Source organism: Theropithecus gelada, chromosome 6 (assembly GCF_003255815.1).
Source record: "Theropithecus gelada isolate Dixy chromosome 6, Tgel_1.0, whole genome shotgun sequence".
Lineage (NCBI taxonomy): Eukaryota > Metazoa > Chordata > Mammalia > Primates > Cercopithecidae > Theropithecus > Theropithecus gelada.
The window spans coordinates 54,277,181-54,298,607 of NC_037673.1; the positions used below are offsets into that span (position 1 = coordinate 54,277,181).

The 21,427-nt window shown below is 39.6% G+C and overlaps 1 pseudogene across 1 annotated transcript in view; it reads right to left on the minus strand.

The window, feature by feature from the left end:
• The window catches only part of LOC112627005, a 52,979-nt pseudogene that overhangs the window by 30,820 nt on the left and 732 nt on the right, over positions 1-21,427 (minus strand). The window lies entirely within an intron of this gene.

Sequence of the window (21,427 nt, forward strand, 5' to 3'; positions counted from 1 at the left end):
TCATGACCACATATTGTGTGGAGCTAATTCTGTAAAGCTACCTCAACGCCTTAATCAATTTTATCTTCTGGGCAGTTACAATTATCCATTATTTTCAATTTTCATTATGATTTTACCAACATTATTTTTCATGGAAAATTCACAAGGACAATTTTCCAGTGTATAGTTATTGTCATATTGCTTCATTTTGTGGTTATTATAGCAACTAAGCCCAATTTGCCCAATTAAAATGTTACAGATCCAAATTCAGTGAAGAAGGACTTGTCTGTCAACTGTTTACCATATGAAGTTTTAGTTGTGGCTAGTTTCATATTCTTTTGATGAATATTTCCCCATGACAATTTTTAGTTATTGAGAAAATGTGATTCTTCAATCAAGCTTAAAAATAAATCTGTTAAAGATTCTCTATGCACATTTTTAGTTTGTCAGTTATGTTGAGTTTACTATTTCTAGTGGTAATATTTATTACAAATTTAATGCAAATTAAGAGTTTATATGATATTTTTCTCAGCTAATCCAGGAGGACACTGGAGCAATACTTCTCAGCTATTTCAAGGCTGACCTGTTAGGCTGATTGGCCTATTATTTTGAGAATCCAATCATTCTATTCGTTTTGAATGACTTTATGTGCTGGATACCAAAGGTCCAGACTTGGTGGAGAGAAAAGAAACTGGTAATGCCAAAATGGTGTGGGTATTGAAGCAGGTGGGTTGGGAGTGGAGAAGTGTTTTGCATGGTTCAAGTCCCTGGAAGTGGATGGGCAGTGGATACAGAAGCCAGTTTGCTGTGACATTGTGGTTACAATGAGAAGCAAGTGCAGAGAGTAAGGATTGTACCTTGAAGAAGCCTGACTGAGAAGAGGAGGGGAAATACACACAAGAGCTAGAGGTTTGAAACTTTTTAGGATGGTGCGGATTTGACATGTTTGTGGGCTAGCAGGAAAGCATCAGTTGGGAGAAAAGATGAAAATGCAGGAAAAGGAGATTACCAACCAAACGGTACCAATGAAGAAAAATGAAGGAACAAGAACAAGTGCTCAGGTGGAGAGCTAGCTTTGAGTTGGAGGAAAGGAGATTAAAATTGTTGCAGGTGTAGGTAAAATATTCTTTTTTTTTTTTTTTTGAGACGGAGTCTCGCTCTGTCGCCCGGGCTGGAGTGCAGTGGCCGGATCTCAGCTCACTGCAAGCTCCGCCTCCCGGGTTCCCGCCATTCTCCTGCCTCAGCCTCCCGAGTAGCTGGGACTACAGGCGCCCGCCACCTCGCCCGGCTAATTTTTTTTTTATTTTTTAGTAGAGATGGGGTTTCACCGTGTTAGCCAGGATGGTCTCGATCTCCTGACCTCGTGATCCGCCCGTCTCGGCCTCCCAAAGTGCTGGGATTACAGGCTTGAGCCACCGCGCCCGGCCAGGTAAAATATTCTTAATGTTCTCAGTGAGCCAGGAGGCAGAAGTGGCCTGCTGAGTGGGCTTAGTTGAAGCTGGGTTAGTAATGGGCTTGACAACTCTTGCTTTTGGTTTGCCCTGCAGGTTTTCCCATCTCCCTTCTGGTAATGACATCCTCTTTCATTTGGGGAGCTCTCCCTGTGGATCAGAGGATTTGGCATGTAACCCAAACTGGGTTATTTACTGAATGGGGGAAGCCTGCTGTAAGAGTAAGTGAATAGAATAAGAAGGTTAATTTGGGTCCTACTAGATTTAAGATGTCTATTACACATCCAAAAGGAAATGTTAAGTAGGCAGTTGGATATATAAGTTCATAGCTCAGGGGACAGGTTAGACATCATCTGAGGAAATGGCATGACCTAGAACTGGATGAGATCATCTATGGGGTTAGTCTCTGTTAGTTGGAGAGAGGGCCATACCAGAAGTCCTGGGGAGTTCAAGGCTGCAGTGAACTGTGATTGCACCACTGCACTCCAGCTTGGGTAACAGAACCAGATGCTGTCTCTAATAAATAAATACAATTTAAAATGAAGGAAAAAGGAAGTCCTGGTGCATCATTCAGCACTCAAAGATGAGGAAGAGGAGAAAAATGTTCTGAGCTAGGAATAAACCTGGAGAGTAGGCTGGGTGTGGAGGCTCACGCCTGCAATCCCAACACTTTGAGGGGTCAAGGTGGTAGGCTTGCTTGAGCCCAGGAGTTAGAGACCAGCCTGGACAACATAACGAGAACTCGTCTCTACAAAACACAAACAAAAAGTTAGCAGGGCACAGTGATGTGTGTTTATAGTCCCGGCTACTCAGCTACTCTGGAGGCTGAGCTGTGAGGTTTGCTTCTGCCCGGGAGATTAAAGCTGCAGTGAGCTGGATAGCACCACTGTACTCCAGCGTGGGTGGCAGTGTGAGACCCTGTCTCAGTGAAAAACAAACAAAATCGCCTGGAGAATATGGATTTTATTGAAGGCATGTGAAGAAAGCAAAGAGGGAGGTCAAGGGGAGAGGATAGCTTGAAGCCAGGACTTCGAGACCAGCCTGGGTAATATAGCAAGACCCCCATCTCTAAAAAAAAAAAAAAAAAAAAAAAAAATTAGCTCAGTATGGTGGCACATGGCTGGGATCCTAGCTACTTGGGAGGCTGAGATGGGAGGATCCCCCCAGAAGTTGGAAGTTACAGTGAGCAGATTGTGCCACGCCTCTGTACTCCAGCCTGGTGGAGGGATCAACTGTGAAAATGATGCTGGAGGTCAAGTGAATTGAGGGCTGCATTAATGATTGGATTTGGCAAGGTGGAAGTCATTGGCTTCAATAAGAGCAATTTTAGTGGAGAGATGGAAATTAAAAGCCTCCTTAGAGTGGGTTGAGAGAGGGAGAGAGTGGGTTGAACAAGAGGAGGCAGGAAGCATAGTAATCCTTCGAGGAGTTTTGTTCTAAAGGGGAGCAGAGAAATGGAGCAGTGATTGGAAGAGGAATGAAAACAAGGGAGAGGTTTTGTTTTGTTTTGCTTTTTAATAAGGAGGTATTACAGCATGTATATACGCTGCTGGGAAAGATTCCATAGAAAGGGGGAAAATTGAAGATGTAGGGCAGAGAGGGAATAACTGTTACAGCAAAGTGAGGATGGAATCAGTATCAAGTGGAGAGTTTGGGCTTAGGTAGGATTACGTATGGTTTATTTTTTGTCATTGGGATGTGTTACAATATACAGTATAGTTGAAGCCAAGTTGGCAAAACTGCTGATAAGAAAATGAGGCCATTTCATATTAATTGCTTTTAGTTTCTTTTTTTTTTTTTTTTTTTTTTTGAGACGGAGTCTCGCTCTGTCGCCCAGGCTGGAGTGCAGTGGCGCGATCTCGGCTCACTGCAAGCTCCGCCTCCCGGGTTCATGCCATTCTCCTGCCTCAGCCTCCCGAGTAGCTGGGACTACAGGCGCCCACAACCGCGCCTGGCTAATTTTTTTTTTTGTATTTTTAGTAGAGACGGGGTTTCACCGTGGTCTCGATCTCCTGACCTTGTGATCCGCCCGCCTCGGCCTCCCAAAGTGCTGGGATTACAGGCGTGAGCCACCGCGCCCGGCCTGCTTTTAGTTTCTTAGTGAAATAAGAAATAAGATCACTGGCTGTGGGATTAGCTGTGGTGCTTTCCTAGGGTAAGGGAGACAATCAGTTTGGATAATGTGAGGAGTGTAAATAGACCACTGGATTTGGAAAAGTGCAGGTCATTGGTGACTTTGGCTAGGGCCTTCTCTGAGGCAGTTTGTAGGGGTGAGGTGGGTAGTGTTGAGGCTGGGGAAGGAACTATCCCTCCAGGAGCAGGGGTTCTGTGCACCTCTCTAATATGCTGATGGCAGAACTAAGGCTGGAGGAGGGGGCAGGTGCTGGTGGTGACAGCAGTGGTTGAGGATATTACCAACGAGAGAAATTGGCAGAGGAGAGTTCTTAAGTTGTAACATGTAAGTCTGGTACTTTGCATACCTACTTGGAAGAAGGCAGACTCTAGAAGGGGAGAATAGCGCTGATACTCAGAGGGTGGCTAAGGCAAGCAACGGAGAGAGTGAGTTTTGGGGGCCTCACTTGAACTGCTGGATCCAGTGGAACCCTAGCTTCATCCTTCCACTAATTTCAAGCTGTGGGAATAAAGACTACTCAAATGAGAACAAGCAAAGACTATTTGTTCAGTGCTTGCAAAGGAGTCAGCTACCATGATTTGTGTTTGGCAGAGACCCAGAAGCAGGCAGATGAGAGAGAAAGCTTTACAGTGGAAAAATGAGGAGGCTTCAGGTATTCCCTGATTGGAAGTTGCTGGCATGGGGAAACTGGAGGCAGGCTAACCGAAGTGGGGGCATCCTTTGTGGTTGGCTAGGGGAACATATATACATACATATATTTTTTTCCTGGTTGGTTCTAAGTTGGAAGCATGGTCAAAGAAGGAAAGCTGGAAGTTATTGACCAAATATTAATGTTTTGGGCTGATTGCTGCAGAGGTTGTGGTTTGGCTTTCTAGGATGGTTGCTGCAGAGGTTGTAAATCAGAGTTCATCTTTTATGTATGATCTGTTTGTATATTCAATCTCTCATGCCTGTATGTTCTTTTTTTCTGCTTAAATTACTCTGTGTGTTGAGTATTTGTTGTTTGCAATGGAAGGAGTCCTGTCCTTCAATATAGAGACAGAGTTTGAGCATAATTTGAAAATGAGTCTGCAGATGGAAGCCTGGGTGAGTAAGCAAAATAAACCCCATAGAGGATAATCAGCACATTTGAACACCTACTTTCTGCCAGAACCCTACATAAACCATCTCATTTAATTCTCAACAACTTATAGTTTAAACCTCTTTGCTTTCAGATGGAGAAAGGGACTCACAGTGGGCAAGTACGTTGCCTCATGTGGCAAAGACAAGGATTCAGTCTTGTGTTGTGAGGTTGAGTATCTGTTCTCAGGTTGTGCTACTTTGGATCAAACAGGAAATGGATTTTCCTCCTTCAAGGTCACCCACGACACCTACATATTATCTTTATGTTTACTGCATTCTAAATACAGGGTCCCCACGAACATGTGTTAACACATCCCTGTGGCTGATTCACTGGACTGATGTCTATTTTGTGATTGTGCCTTTTTAAAGAACAGTTGTGATTTGGATGAAAACTTAATTTCGAATCCAGATATTTTCTAATCCTCATAATATTATTTTGAAAATCACGTAGTGTTCAAAAATGAGTTATTGATGTTAACAAAGATTATGATGGATAATTAATTCTGCTATGCAAGTTGATCAATAAAACTCACATCTCGTGGCCCAAAACAGACCATGTCTTGATGTTAGTAGGTATATATTAAAATAAATAAACAAACAATAAGAAAACAAATGATCTCTGTGTTACTGAAGGAATGTTTGGTGGGAAAGTTATTTTCAAAGGTCCAGAAAAAGTCGATGGGATGTTGGGGCTTATGCCTATAATCCCAGCAGTTTGGGAGGCCGAGGCAGGCAGATAGCTTGAGCCTGGAGTTTGAGACAAGCCTGGCAACATAGTGAGATCTCATCTCTACGAAAAAGAAGCAAAATTAGCCGGGTGTGGTGGTGCATGCCGGTAGTCTCAGCTACTCAGGAGGCTGAGGTGGGAGGATCGCCTGAGCCTAGGAAGCAGAGGCTACCGTGAGCCAAAATTGTGCCACTGCACTCCAGCCTGGGTGACCCTGTCTCAAAAAAAAAAAAAAAAAAAAAGTACGTCCCTTGGGATGGCTGTGGGGTAGTGAGAGAAACAATATGAGAGTGGGAGAGTTCAGTAGAACCAATTAGAAATTGCTTTCATCTGATTGGAGGGTCCCTCTCTCCACTAGGGGTAGATTGCATTGCCTTAGCCAAAAAAGAATCTGTTTTTTCACCCTCTATGGATGGCTAGGAGAGTTCACTGCTTTCTGGATCCGGATGGAATAAGTAAAACAAATTCACCTTTCCTCTTATGTAAGATCCCTGTTCAGAACTCAATTTTTCACTTATTTAATATTTCCTGCTTTCTATCATTCTCCCTTAGAAACTTGTTGCAAAGCTAACATGCTTATTATGTGCAGGTGATAAAATTATTGATGTCCCTAATGAGGCATTCTTAGTCTGTAAGACATACAGGACATTTCTTTTAAGATTTGCATGCATGGTAGACTTTAGTCGTTTGTCATATCAAAACATTATAGGAGGGGGAGAAAAGACGCACCTGGATGGTTATAATCATTTGCAGGGTGGTCCAGATTCTCAGACCTTGTGAATTTGTTGTGGTCTACCATGTGTGAATTTGGTTAGCACCTCATTAATTTATTAAAGCCAAAGAACAAAAAAAAAATAAAATAATGGCTGTGTTCCCGGAAAAATTTTCCACAGATGGCTAAGTGAGTCTAGTAAACAAAATAAAACAAAACAAAATCAAGGGTATCATTTGGCTTGTCTGTTGATAATAGCCTGTAAAATTTTATATTTCCTCTTTAATGCTTTGGAGATAGAATGAATAACCAGCCAATGTTTCAGTAGTACTCAGTACTGGTTTTAGCAGTCGTCAAAGTATCCGTTTTGTGATAATGGACAACCAGGAGCCTTTACTGGGTTTTGTCTGCTGAAAGCCATAGTGGCTTCTTTTGGGGATATTTTACCTGATGACCATCTGGGTAGAAGTGATTTCAAGTGGTGACATGTAAGCTTCCGTGTAAAGGGTAAATATTGATATTTTTCTTTTTCTTTTTTTTTTTGAGACGGAGTCTCGCTCTGTCGCCCAGGCTGGAGTGCAGTGGCTGGATCTCGGCTTACTGCAAGCTCCGCCTTCCGGGTTTACGCCATTCTCCTGCTTCAGCCTCCCGAGTAGCTGGAACTACAGGCGCCCCCCACCTCGCCCGGCTAGTTTTTTTGTATTTTTTGATAGAGACAGGATTTCACCGTGTTAGCCGGGATGGTCTCGATCTCCTGACCTCGTGATCTGCCCGTCTCGGCCTCCCAAAGTGCTGGGATTACAGGCTTGAGCCACCACGCCCGGCCGATATTTTTCTTGCAGTGAACAACTTAGTGGCTTGTTTTAAAAATTATAAATATTTTGTACATATAAGAAAATATTGATAATATAAAGACTAGCAAAATAGCACTCATGTATTCAATATTCAGCATAAAAACTAAAACATTACTGATAAGAATTAACCCCTTCCATGTCAGTCTTTCACCCCAATCTCATTTCTTTTCCATTCCACACACCTCCCCAGGAAACCACTATCCTCAATTCTGTATTTATCATTCCATTGATTATGTTTTTCCACACACGTATAATTTGTAAACAATATATTATTTAGTTTTGCATTTACAAAGTTTTATACAACAATATCTATGTTCTATAATTTTCTTTTCCACCTCTCAATATAATATTTGTCAGATGGTGTTTGTTGATCATTCTGGGACGTGTACATCAAGGGCTATGAATTCCATGGAGAGGACCAGAAGCAGATACACAGATGACTGAAGTTTCAGAAAACAGAATCTGGGCGAAAAGAATAAAGGTACTAGACTGATATATGTGCAAACTAAAAGGTGGTTGGCAAGATATGTGTGTGTGTGTGTGTGTCTATACATAACAAGTGCTTTTATAATGGATTTTTTTTTTAGTTTTAAAATGATTTTACTCTTGATCTGTATTAAATCAAGTCAATTCATATGGTACCCTTGCAAATACTCTATCTCAAGTAATATTCAAGACTACAGTTCTTCTGAATCATGCTCAAGAAGCTGATGATATGCATTTTGGCAGTTTCCAAGAAACAGTGGTCAAACTATAATAAAATTGCAATGTATCAGTTAATATTTACCAAGCACCCCTCTTGCAGTTAGCATGGGACTAGGTGCTTAGGACAAATAGTTTGACTCAATAAATTAAAAAAAATACACACTTAAGGCTTATTCTTCATAGATTCATGGCATAGTTTTACTTAAATTTCTACTGCTGAGAAATGTGAGGTTTTGTTGTTGCTCTCTCAGCCCCCAAAACTCCAGTTCGAGTTCTCCAGGTTTTGTTGGAATTTCAGATATTATCAGATCCGGTGGGTGGGCCCTGTTTACCACTTCCGCTCCTTGTGCACATGGCCAGGAGGCTGGCTGCAAGCATTTTCAGATGGACAGAGACATGCCTCAGGCACTGTCAGTGGGTGTGAAACACACAGGAGCTGGGCAGCAGGCCAGAGGGCGGGCGGAAGTCTGTAATTGGTTATTATAAGACTCTGAATTCAAGCAGGCCTAGATTCAAATCCTACTTTCACCACTGCAGGGAATTCTAAAATATGTATATAATTTTGCCTTTGGAAAAAGTAGGGTGAAAATCATTCTGAAAAAGTTTAGGTTAAGATATTGAAGATAGTTTGGATTTGAGTGATTTATTTTGAATAAATAAAATCTCACCTACCTCGCAGAATCTGTCCTGGAAAGATCGTTCAGGATGAAAATATTCTGTCTTGGGGTCCTGGTAGGATGTTTTGGGTCAAGGTGAGGTGGGCACAAGTGGTGGGATGAAACATTAAATACATTTCCTCCACTTTTTCTCCTTTGACTTCTTTCTTTTTAAAATGTGTCTAGTAATAAGAGCTCGATTCAATTGCCCTTGATGGATGAGTTAGAGAAAATCTGGATGTGCCCCAGTTCATGTTTCTCTGGCTAGTTCATTGATTTCATTTAGAAGAACCACATACTCACCATGTGATCCCTATCAAGTTTTCTGCCTTTTCAAAGACATAGTTTTCTCATCTGTAATGCAGAGATCTTATCTGAATTGTTACTGTAACAAATGATGATGCATGTGAAAATGCTTTGTCCATAGTTGAACTATTATTACTATTATTATTTCTATGACTTATCTTAAAGACTCAATAAAGGAGTCATTGAACTATGGAAGTCTTCTCTGACTTTTCTCTGTCCCCCATTGGGACAGATCATCTTCCCAAATCTTTTATGTGATGTGTCTTTTAAGCACTTCGTGGTTTGTTTGTTTTTTTTTTTTTTTTTTTTTTTTTTTTTTTTTTTTTTTTTTTTAGCATTCATTGTTTATGCCATTTGTAGTGCAAAGCTTGCTTACTGGTTGTCTTTCTCACTAGACTGTGAGTTCCTTGAAGGGAGCAACAGTACCCNCTTTCCCCCCTTGGGGACAAATTTTTTTCCCAAATTTTTTTTTTGTTTTTTTTTTTTCACCCTTCGGGTTTTTTTTTTTTTTTTTTTTTTTTTTTTTTTTTTTTTAGCATTCATTGTTTATGCCATTTGTAGTGCAAAGCTTGCTTACTGGTTGTCTTTCTCACTAGACTGTGAGTTCCTTGAAGGGAGCAACAGTACCCAATCCCATATCCAGGATATCAAGCTACTCAATAATTTTTGCTGCATGAATGATAAAAATTAGTATTCTTTAAGATATGAATATTATATTTATTAAATATGAACTCAAAAGATGCTCTCATTTTCAAATAATTTATGAGTGACAGTTTGTTAACATTTATTTAGGGTCTGTGTGGTTATTTATTTTTAGATATAGGGTCTCTCTATGCTGTCCAGGCTAGCCTCAATCTCCTGGGCTCAGCTATCCTCCCACCTCAGCCTCCAGAGTAGCTGGGATTACTAGTGCATGCCATCAATCCTGGCTTATGAGCTGTTAACTGTCCTAAACACTGGATCCAGAAAGCATCAGGTGACACAGTAGCCTTGTATCATCATGAATGGGGAGCCAAAATAAGACACAGAATACAACACTGGGAAAATACATATCACCCTCAAAGAGTGGCTAATGCAGAACAATGAAAACAACAAATTAGGGCTCAAAACACGCTCCTCAAGTGAAAACATCTATCTGTGTTTTCTAAAAGTCTGAAAGTTTTAAAACTTGTATTATTAGTTTAATTGAGAATCTGTTAAATAAATCTGGGGGAATCATTCTCATCTCTGACGAATTGCTTCTATGATCCCCAGTCCAACAGGATAGCTGTAGATGGGAGGAAAATGCTTACCAAAATAAGGCATTTTAAAACCCATTTTTGGACACCCTTTTTACAAGAGCTTAGATTCTTCCTTTTTTAAAGAACAAAGCTCTGAAGCTCAAGGTGGTTCACAAATTTATCCAAGAAAATTTTCAGGGTGGCAAATTATATTTTCAGGTTTTACATTATTTTTCTTAATTTGATTAAAAAGTTCCAGTCTGTTCTAATGTGCATGGGCCCCCAGGCATGATGGGCCTTGGAGGGTACTGGAGCATCTGCACCTGGTGTCATTAGCGGGGTAAGATACTCTAGGCCATAAGTCACAGTTAAAATGTTCCTTAGAATTAGAAACTGCCTTTGTGTGATTTTGTTTTTGAGGGTTTAACCAAATGGCCCTGGAATATGGGCCCACTCTCCCTTTTGGATTGAGTCTCTGTGTTCGAGCCTGATAACTGTTTTGAGCAGGAAGAGGAGGAAGGGGAACCAGCCACCTCTAGGAATGAGTTTAGGTCCTATTTACATAGCGGGTCAAGAGTGTGAAGTCCAAGGGGAACTCTAGCAGGGTCAGTGAGATGGGTGGAGAACCTAGCTGGTCTGTTTGTTTTTCCACAAAATATTCCAGGAGCAAGACAACATCCGCTGAGGAACAACATTAAGAAGTGGCATCTTTCATCAGAAGCACTCAAAGCATTCATGAAGACTTACTCACTGAGCTGTGAGCCACACCTATGTTGTATCTGTGGCTCCCTTAAAGATTAAGACACCAAATTCCAGAAAGTTTGACCCTGTGGCTGAAAGGGAGGCTGGGGAATGAACAGATACAGACACAGGTTCCAAATCTCACTCAAAATTAACCTGGCATAGAATGGGATGTCGAGAAATGACAGTGAGCGACATTGTTATTGCTGACATCAATTGGCCATTATTTTTGACTATGAGGATTCTACACAGTGAAGAGGCAGAGTTTCTGCCATAGGAGCTTCTGATCAGTTTGGGAGCTTTGCCTCATCTGCAAAACCGAGAAGTATGTGAACCTACCCTGAGTTAGGTGCCAAATATAAAAATACAGATAGCAAGTTCAGAGGAGGAGCCATCACCCAGGCTGTGGCGGGTGTGGAAACTTCATGGAAAAAGACCTCGAGTTGGGCTTTGGAGAAAGATTCATGCATGCAGGAGGTGTGGGAAGGTGATTTTCAGTCTGAAAGACAGGAGGGAGGTTGGGGAATGCGTGGAGTAATTGGGGGTACTAGAGGCACCCAACTGTGGTGGACCAGCTGTGTGTAAGATCCCCCACAGGGATCCATGGAGTGTCAACCTCACTGGTTTTTAGAATCTGTGACCAAGGGAATAAGTTCCTTTTTCTCTGAATTCTGTGACATTTAATTTGCTTCAGTCAGAGGTAAACATCTGACTCTGCCTGGCAATCCCTTCCTAGGTTGTTATGATGAACAGTCAGCGGTTCAACTTTATCACCCAATTTCTTACTGATGAGAATTCCAGTTAGAGACGTAGTTCCCTCACTGTTTCCTCCTTCTGAACAGTGAAATTGTTCTTGCCTACAACAGGTAGCCTGAAGCAAACTGGGACAGTACAGTTTTGTGAAAATCAAAAGAAGAAAGGATATTAAAAAGGAGAGAATAATCAACAGTTTTCATGGATGGGGAGAAATCAGGGCGAATCAGGTTAGATGTGTCTAATTTTCTATGGTCAGTAAAGTAGAACCACATGTTAGCTTCTTGGATTATGGGAGAGCAGATGCTATGAGTCAGTCATTGCCAGCTCTCCTTCACAAGCTCGAATACACTCTCCTATGATTCCTGTTTATGTGATTAAGACATTTAACTGTCATCTATATAGATGTTAAAAATTAAACTCAGCTGTGATTTTCCTTCCCCGAGATGCATATAACCGATGTATATGTTCTGTAGGATTTTATGTTAAAGAGTTACTGCCACCTCTTATTAAAATTGAGTGCCTTATTTTGACATTAGGCAGAGGAGTTTGATGGATGTTAACGTTCTGAGAGAAATATGTGAGAAACGATTTTGAGGGTGAAATACTGATGCAACTGATACTAATTGCTAACATCCCAGTAAAGCTCTTAAGAATCTATTTTGTGGCCGGGCGTGGTGGCTCACGCCTGTAATCCCAGCACTTTGGGAGGCCAAGGCGGGCGAATCACGAGGTCAGGAGATTGAGACCATCCTGGCTAACAACGTGAAACCCCGTCTCTACTGAAAATACAAAAAATTAGCTGGGCATGGCGGCGGGTGCTTGTAGTCCCAGCTACTCGGGAGGCTGAGGCAGGAGAATGGTGTGAACCCGGGAGGCGGAGCTTGCAGTGAGCTGAGATCGTGCCACTGCACTCCAGCCTAGGTAATAGAGCGAGACTCCGTCTCAAAAAAAAAAAAAAAAAAAAAAAAAAATTCTATTTCTATGGAAATTGAAAAGGACCATCAAATGGAAGAAGGGCTCAATTTATTTGGAAGTTTTAGAAAGTCCAGTAATAAAGAAATGATTTGATAAGGGAAGTAGAAGAAAACCAAAATGAGCAGATTATTTTGAAAATGTTACATTGTAATAGAAAAACATTAAAGAAAAAAATGACACAAATCCTACCACAGTATCATAGCAATTATTATGATCTTTTGAATTTTTAAAAAGAGATGGTGTTTTACTCTCTTACCCAGGCTGGAGTGCAGTGGTGCAATCATCACTCGCTGCAGCCTTGAACTCCTGTGCTCAAGTGATCCTCCCGTCTTAGCCTCCCAAGTAGCTGGGGCTACAGGCGCTTGCCACCACACCTGGCTGACAGCACTTATTTTTGCTTTTTGAAAATATCCTGTCCTTGCCTTACCAAGTCTTAAATCCATAGTCATGTGTTTTTCAGAAACATTGTTGCAACATGGGAGACAAAATGAAGTATTTTGCATCATTTTATGCTTCATGACTTCAGGCATGTCCAACACACATCACTATTCCTACTTAGTCTTCATGATTATCTTTTGAAATTGCTCTATAATATTCCAGTAGGGGTTTCTTCTCATTTCTTGCGTCTGGCCACTGACTTCTGATTCTCTCTGGATGGTTATCATCTTGCAGTCTAGATGTAGAGCCAGTGGGAAGTTTGTTTAGGATCTTGAAGATAATTGCTTGTAGATGTTCTTTCCAGGGGTATGCTGTCACTGGGTGTGTCATGTCACCCTCAGGCTGGGTGTGATAAAGGAGCAAGAGGAACAGCGCTGTAGAGTGGGAGAGAAGAGGGAGAGAGGGAAGGCTGGGGAAGACGACTTCCCCTCCCAGCCTTGCCCTGACTCTTTCTTCCTTGGCTTTCTCCTTCTGCCATATACAGTCCTTCTCGTACCCGTCATGGCTTATCCTCTCTTTTGTTCTGGTTCCTTCTGCCTCTCTCTCCAGGGACTTCCCCTGTGCTTGCCGTAGTTCAGAGATTCTCAACCCTGTCTATGCCTACCCTTTAAAACGTATTTTGTAATGTCCCCTTTATCCTGAAATGAAATTTGTAGGTTATAGATGCTCAACACATATAATTTAAAAATTAATCTAATAGTCTAGTTGTAATATAAAGAAGAAACAAAAGGAAACCACTGTGAAATAAACGATGTAAATGCTCAGGCACAGCTGTATTAGAAGTCATAGAAGGAAACAGATGTTGGCACATGATGAATACGTTTGTCAGAGAAGCAGACAACATTCAACTGGATATTGTTGATACTTAAAAATATATGTGACACTGTGTAATAAGGACTAGAGAAACACGGCACCTTCCTATCCAGGCATCTGTGCTCGGGTAAGCAGTCTGTGCTGCACCAGAGCACCTGGCAGAGGGACCAGTGGTCGATGCAGCTCTTGCTTTTCTTTCAAAGCTGTGGGCCCCTGGGACTCTGTCTACTGGAGCCTTAAAATGGTCACAAAGCATCTACATAAGTTACTGGCTGTCCTGGCATGCCCCGTCCCCACACATGCACGTACACATATATACATGTGCACTTAGATTAATAGTGGAGTGAGCCCTACAAAATGCAGAGTAATACAAGTGTGCTATTTTCATGACTCAAATACTATGAAAGGTGTTGCTCTTTGTGACATAATCTTCTGAAATGAATAATTTTTGGTATAGTTGGGAATAAAAGCAAGCACAGTCTTCCCTGGATTTACATGGTAGTTGTATTCCTGGAAAACTCAATGTATATATAAACATTGCAAAAATATTTATATAAAATAGAGTTAGATTCTAGGCTCAGATAATTAGAAGCAGATTTTTTTCATTTTAGTTCAACAGTCATGGTGACCAGAAAAGTTCTTAGTTTTCAGGGTTTAGCATCCCTGACTCCTGCTCATTAAATTCCAATAGCACTCCCAGTCATTGTGACAATCGAGAACACCTTTTAGAGTATGATACAACTTCCACTGACAATCACCTATGTATTGAAGAGAAGGCTGAATTCTCAGCTGGGAAACGTGGATCTAAGTTTTACTTTCCTCCAGCTATTATTTCTGGGTGAACAGGAATAGTGAGTTTTTTATGGTGCTGCACTTCCTGATTGGTTTCTGGGAAGGGCTGCTTGAGTGGGCGCCAATCTTGTAGGGAGAACCCCTGTACCCTGATCTCTAAAAAACAGTGGCACAGTGTTCTTGGCCTAGTATGCATGCATCTCCCCATTTTATGGGATATGCACAGCTTTTTTTTTTTTTAATTTTAATGAATCTCCTCTCTACTCCAGTCATGAGATTCTCATGTGGACTCTCAGGAACGCAGCATATAATGCATACCACAGTGCGGGATTCCAGGCAGTACCCTGCCCTCCTACCCACAAAAGTGAATATGGCATCCAGTCTGAGCCAATCAGAGATCTTCCCTGGGAGTTCTTTACATTGAAGTTGATGGAGAAAAACTTTTTCTGTTCTGGGAGTGATGTTGGGTAATATAAGTCCAGAAACTTCTGGCAATTGTACTTCTAGCCTGTGAGGAAAGTTTGAGTGAGGGAGCAAACCTAGTAAGGGGAAGAAGCAGAAATGAGAGAGAGATTGATATCTGATAGTGATATTATTTTATAGTAGGTTTTTAGGGCAGAGGTGGTGTTTTGTTACGTGAGTAAGTTCTTCAGTGGTGATTTGTGAGATTTTGGTGCACCCATCACCTGAGCAGTATACACTGTCCCCAATGTGTAGTCTTTTATTGCTCACTTCCCTCCCACCCTTTCTCTTAAGTCCCCAAAGTTCAATGTATCATTCTTATGCCTTTGTATCCTCATAGCTTAACTTTCACTTATGAGTGAGAACATGCGATGTTTGGTTTTCCATTCCTGAGTTACTTCACTTAGAATAATGGTCTCCAACTCCATCCAGGTTGCTGCGAATGCCATTATTTTATTCCTTTTTATGGCTGACTAGTATTCCATCATACGTATATACCACAATTTCTTTATCCACTCATTGATTGATGGGCATTTGGGCTAGTTCCATGTTTTTGCAATTATGAATTGTGCTGCCATAAACATGCACATGCAAGTATCTTTTTTGTATAACGACTCCTTTTCCTCTGGGTAAATGCCCAATAGTGGGATTGCTGGATCAAATAGTAGTTCTACTTTTAGTTCTTTAGGGAATCCTCACACTGATTTCAATAGTGGTTGTACTACTTTACATTCCCATCAGAAGGGTAAGTTCCCTTTTCACTGCATCCATGCCAACATTATTATTTTTTGATTTTTTGATTATAACCATTCTTACAGGAGTAAGATGGTATCGCATTATGGTTTTCATTTGCATTTCCCTGATCATTAGTGATTTTGAGCATTTTTTCATATGTTTGTTGGCCATTTATTTATTTTCTGTTGAGAATTGTCTGTTCATCTCCTTAGCCCATTTTTTTTTTTTTGGATGGTATTGTTTGTTTTTTTCTTGCTAATTTGTTTGAGTTCGTTGTAGATTCTGGATATTACTACTATGTTGAATGTATAGATTATGAAGACTTTCTCCCATTCTGGGGGTTATCTCTTTACTCTGCTGGTTGTTTCTTTTGTTGTGCAGAAATATTATAGTTTAATTAAGTCCCACCTATTTATCATTGTTTTTGTTGCACTTGCTTTTGGATTTTTGGTCATGAAATCTTTGCCTATGCCAATGTCTAGGAGGGTGTTTCTGATGTTATCTTCTAGAATTTTTATGGTTTCAGGTCTTAGATTGAGTCCTTGATCCACCTTGAGTTGATTTTTGTATAAGGTGAGACATAAGGATCCAGTTTCATTCTTCTTCATGTGGCTTGCCAATTATCCCAGCTCTATTTGTTGAATAGGGTATCCTTTCCCCATGTTGTTTTTGTTTGCTTTGTCGAAGATCAGTTTGTTGTAAGTATTTGGCTTTATTTCTGAGTTCTCTATTCTGTTCCATTGGTCTATGTGCCTATTTTTATACCACTACCATGCTGTTTTGGTGACTATGGCCTTATAGAATTGTTTCAAGTCAGGTAATGTGATGCCTTCAGGTTTATTCTTTTTACTTAGTCTGATTTTAGATTTTATAGCTATTATGCTTTTTTTTTTTTAAAGAAAAAGCTGGCATTTAGAAACTTTTCTGCTAGAAATAAGGCACCAAAATAGAGCCAAAAGTCACTCTAAACTCTTTAACAATGAAAATTATGACATCAAAATGAATACATAAACTCAAGAGCATTAGCAAACTTATTGAGTGCACCAAGTCACCTTTATTAACTCATCCCATTAAAAGAAACCTACAATCTGTAACATCTGAGTTAAGCTCTGCATCACCCTAATACCAAAACCAGGAAAGGACATAACAAAAAAAGAAAACTACAGACCAATATCCCTGATGAACATAAATGGAAAAATCCTTAACAAAATATTAGCTAACTGAATCCAACAGCATATCAAAAAGATAATCCACCATGATCCAGTGGATTTCATATCAGGGATGCAGGGATAGTTTAACATACACAAGTCAATAAATATGATACACCACATAAACAGAATTAAAAACAAAAATCACATGATCATCTCAATAGATGCAGGAAAAGCATTTGACAAAATCCAGCATCTCTTTATGATTACAACCCTCAGCAAAATTGGCATAGAAGGGGCATATCTTAATGTAATAAAAGACATCTATGACAAATCCACAACCAAGATAATACTGAATGGGGAAAAGTTGAAAGCATTCCCCCTGAGAACTAGAACAAGACGAGGATGCCCACTCTCACCACTTCTATTCAACATAGTACTGGAAATCCTAGCCAGAGCAATCACACAAGAGAAAGAAATAAAGGGCATCCAAATCAGTAAAGAGGAAGTCAAACTGTTGCTGTTTGCTGATGATATGAACATATACCTAGAAAACCCTAAAGACTCCTCCAAAAAACTCCTAGAACTGATAAATGAGTTCAGCAAAGTGTTGGGATACAAAATTAATGTACACAAATTAGTAGCTCTGCCATATGCAAACAGTGACCAAGTTGAGAATCAAATCAAGAACTCAATCCCTTTTACAATATCTGCAAAAAAAAAAAAAAAAAAAAACAAACTTAGGAATATACTTAACAAAGAAGGTGAAAGAACTCTACAAGGAAAACTGCAAAACACTGCTGAAAGAAATCATAAAACAAATGGAAACACATCCTATGCTCATAGATGGGTAAATCAGTGCTGTGAAAATGACCATACTGCCAAAAGCAATCTACAAATTCCATGCATTTGCCAACAAAATACCACCATCATCCTTCACAAAACAAGAAAGACAATTCCAAAATTCATACAGAATCAAAAAAGAGCCTTGCGTAGCCAAAGCAAGACTGATAGTGGTATTGATACCTGCAATTGCTCAGGCTAATTTAAATTGCATTTCTGAGATGGGCAACCCAAAGAATCCTGGCTGACATGAGTGCGTTTCCATTCAATCTTTTCCTTATCCAGGGCTCTATATGACAGTCACTAGGGACGTGTAACTTTTGAGTGCTTGAAATGTGATTAGTCCAAATTAAGATGAAGTTGTAAAGTACACACTGTTTCAAAGACTTAGTACTAAAAAAGTAAAGCATCTCAATAATTTTTATATTGATTATATGTCAAAATGATACTCTTTTGGATATATTGGTTAAGTACAATATATTGTCAAAATTAATTTTACTTCTTTCTATTGTCCTTTTTAATGTGGCTATTAGAAAATTAAAAATTACCTAGTGACCCACAGTGTATTTCTTTTGGATAGCTGTGTTCTAGAATATCTACCTCAATGCTTACCTCCCTCTATCAAATTTCTAGTAATTGAATCAATAGGTTAATTTCAGAGACTCATATACCAGAAGAGATGGGCAACTCAAATAACCCTGGCTAATACAACTGCATTTCCATACAATTGTATATGCAGATTCTGACTTATGAGTGAGTTTTTGGTGCTATTTATGCGTGAGCTTTTGAAGGACTGAATGGATTTCCAAGAACACACAGAGGTTCAGCTTCTTGTTCCTCATAAACACCGATGTCTGAAGTGGCAAGCAGTGCCGTGGCTTAACAATCCTAGTTAATGACGCGCTGCTGGTTTTCAGCCAGTAGACAGTAGTATTTTTCTATGAGAAGAGAGAAGCCTATAATCTGCGCCCATCGCATCATTGACATTTATTAGAGCTTTTCAAACAGTAACACATGGAGCTGTATTGTCCAGAGAGACAGAGAGAGAGAGAGAGACAGAGAGAGAGAGAGAGAGAGAGAGAGAGAGAGACGGAGACAGAGGGGGAGAGAGAGAGAGGGAAAGAGAGAGAGAGAGAGAGAGAAAGAGAGTGAGTGAGTGAGTGAGAGAGAGAGAGAAGCAACACAGATTAAGGAATGCAAGTTGCAAGTGCAGTTTCCACTGTATTTTACAGCGATGTTGATGAAACAAGAGATTTTATGAGGCTGTCAGCACCTTCAGTTTAGTCGCTAAAAGTAATTGTGGGGTTCATGAACATCAGAGATCCTTAAATTATAGTTTGACACTTCATACAAATTTGGTCCTGATTAACCCCTGGAGGGATTTGGTGGTATTTTATTGAGAGAGGTGATTTGGTATGTGCACACATGCATGAACGTGTGCGCGTGCACACACACACACAGATACACAAATGCATATATGTGTGTATTTATTATCTAAAATGTTCCTCCTTCCTGGAAAATGATTGAGTTCTTATAAGTGAGCATATTTAGTCTAGATGCAGATGAATCCACTTATTCAGAGAACATTTATTAGGGTTATGAGCATTTATTGAGGTCCCCAGAGCTAGGCAGAGTGCACTGATTAGTATATGGCTGTTTGGGGACTAATGAAAGTAATAGTCCCTTTTAGAAGACTTATATGTAGGAGTCTACAGAATCACTAACCTAGCAGAAAATGGGAAAATGCAGAAAGATTTTTTGAAATAATTATAGTGCAGTGAAAAGAATGTGAAATACTAAATTATAAGACCCTAGAATTCATCATTTACTAGCTGCTCTGACTTCAGGGAAGTTGATTAGCATAGTTTTCAAACCTATAAAATAGTAATGGTGTTAATAAAATGAAATTATAATCCCCAGCTTACGGGGTTGTTTTGTAGATGTGAGATGACATATCTAAAAGCAATTTTGTTAATAGAAAATTAACTCCAGAATGTTAGATTAACACATTTTATTGTGATGTGGTGCCAGCTTCATTTTATTTGCAAGCACTAGAGGGTCCCAAATTTATAAGTTAGCCTGTAGCAATAATCAGAACCTTAGATTTCCTACTTGAAGCATGCAACATTATTTTGAATTAATGCGTAATCTGAAATGAGGTAGAAGATGTAGTAGTATAATGCAATAAGATTTAGTATAATGAAGGAAATGACTGCACAGGTCACAAGATTGCATACATTTGACTGATACGAAGCTTAATTAAAATTAATTTGTTTTATGCTTACTGATGAGGCCAAAGCATAACATTATTTTTCTGTATTTTACAAGTGATGTCAAATAACTAATTCTGAGGCAAGAATTAGGTTAAAAGTAAAATTTACCAAAATCTGTGAATTTGATAGGGAAAATAATGTCCTATATTGCAGTATTGAAGTTTGTAAGAATCCGACTACACTTTATACTTACATTTTTTCCCTTTGGTTCATCTAAGGCAGCTACTTGCTGGGACTTTGCATACTTTTATTTATCTATCAATCAGCCTGTACTCTGGCTTTTAAGCAGGTTGGTGAAAATCCTTACTACGTGATTATGAAATGATTTCTTTTTTTGATTAAAATGGTAGGAAATTTAAAAGAAAAAGAAAATTAACTTTATAAGTATTACTTAACTTCTTAATTAATAAATAAATTGGTTACAGAAAATTGTCACTTATAGCATAATGTATACATATAGGGTGGCAATTTTCCAAAAATTTGAACACAATGAAATACATTAATAGAAAAATTCCACTGAGCATTTAATATTTTTGGATTATTCCGAAGGCATGTTGGGGTTTTTGCATGTCTTTAAATTGCCATACCAATTACCCCAGTAGATATGGGATAGTAGGATAATCAGATAAAAGACTTTACTACACAGTGTTTAAAAATAACCCTTGTCTATCCTATGATTTTCATAGATGCTCTGATGATCATCTTTAGCTAAAATCTAAGACCCATTATAATTTGCAACATTGTCCCTTCTCAATGATTCTGTTTTAAAATATAATTCCCTTGAGAAGGCACCAGCATGTTATTGGGAATTAGTTTTTATCTGCTTTTTAGACTTCTTCCATAATGGGAACAAGGCAGGATAAACACCCTTATTCTGTGTGGGATGAAATGCGGTTTAGAAAGATGGAGTCTTTCTAAGTGGAAGTAGAAGTATGAAGCGGGTGAACATGTTTGCAGTGACTTCTACTTACTGGAATTGTTGCACATTAATCTTCCCAGATCCCAGATCCTGTCATGTTACTCACACACTCAACAACCTTCAATGGCTCCACATTGACTCCAAACTTTCCACTCTCCCATTACTCCCCTCTACACATTATCCTATCTTTCATTTAAACTGGACATCTTATTCTTTCTTAAACATGGCCAAGTGTCCTTCTTCTATTTCTTTGCTTCTCCATTATCTCCCTCTTCTCTAATCTAGTTTATGTTTCATGACCCCACTCAGATCTACTTTCTTCATGAGTTTTACTTTCCCCCTCCGTCACCCCATCCAAATAAATATATTACCTTCCCTCTCATTCCCAAGGCACTTTCTTTGTGTCTTTTTCACATCCTGTATCACAGTGCGCCTTTTATCATAATTATTTTAGTGTTTGACTAATCCAGTCACACACTGTAAGCTTATTGAAAGCAGAAAGAGACTGTGTCTCCCTCAACTTTTTAACATATGCATAGTATGTTGCAATTATAATCCAGGTGAAATGGATTATAATAAATTTTCACTGATTATTTAAATGTAATGTACATGTTTTATCTCCCCCATTAAAGGAGATGTTCCTTGATGGTGGGGATCATATCTAAC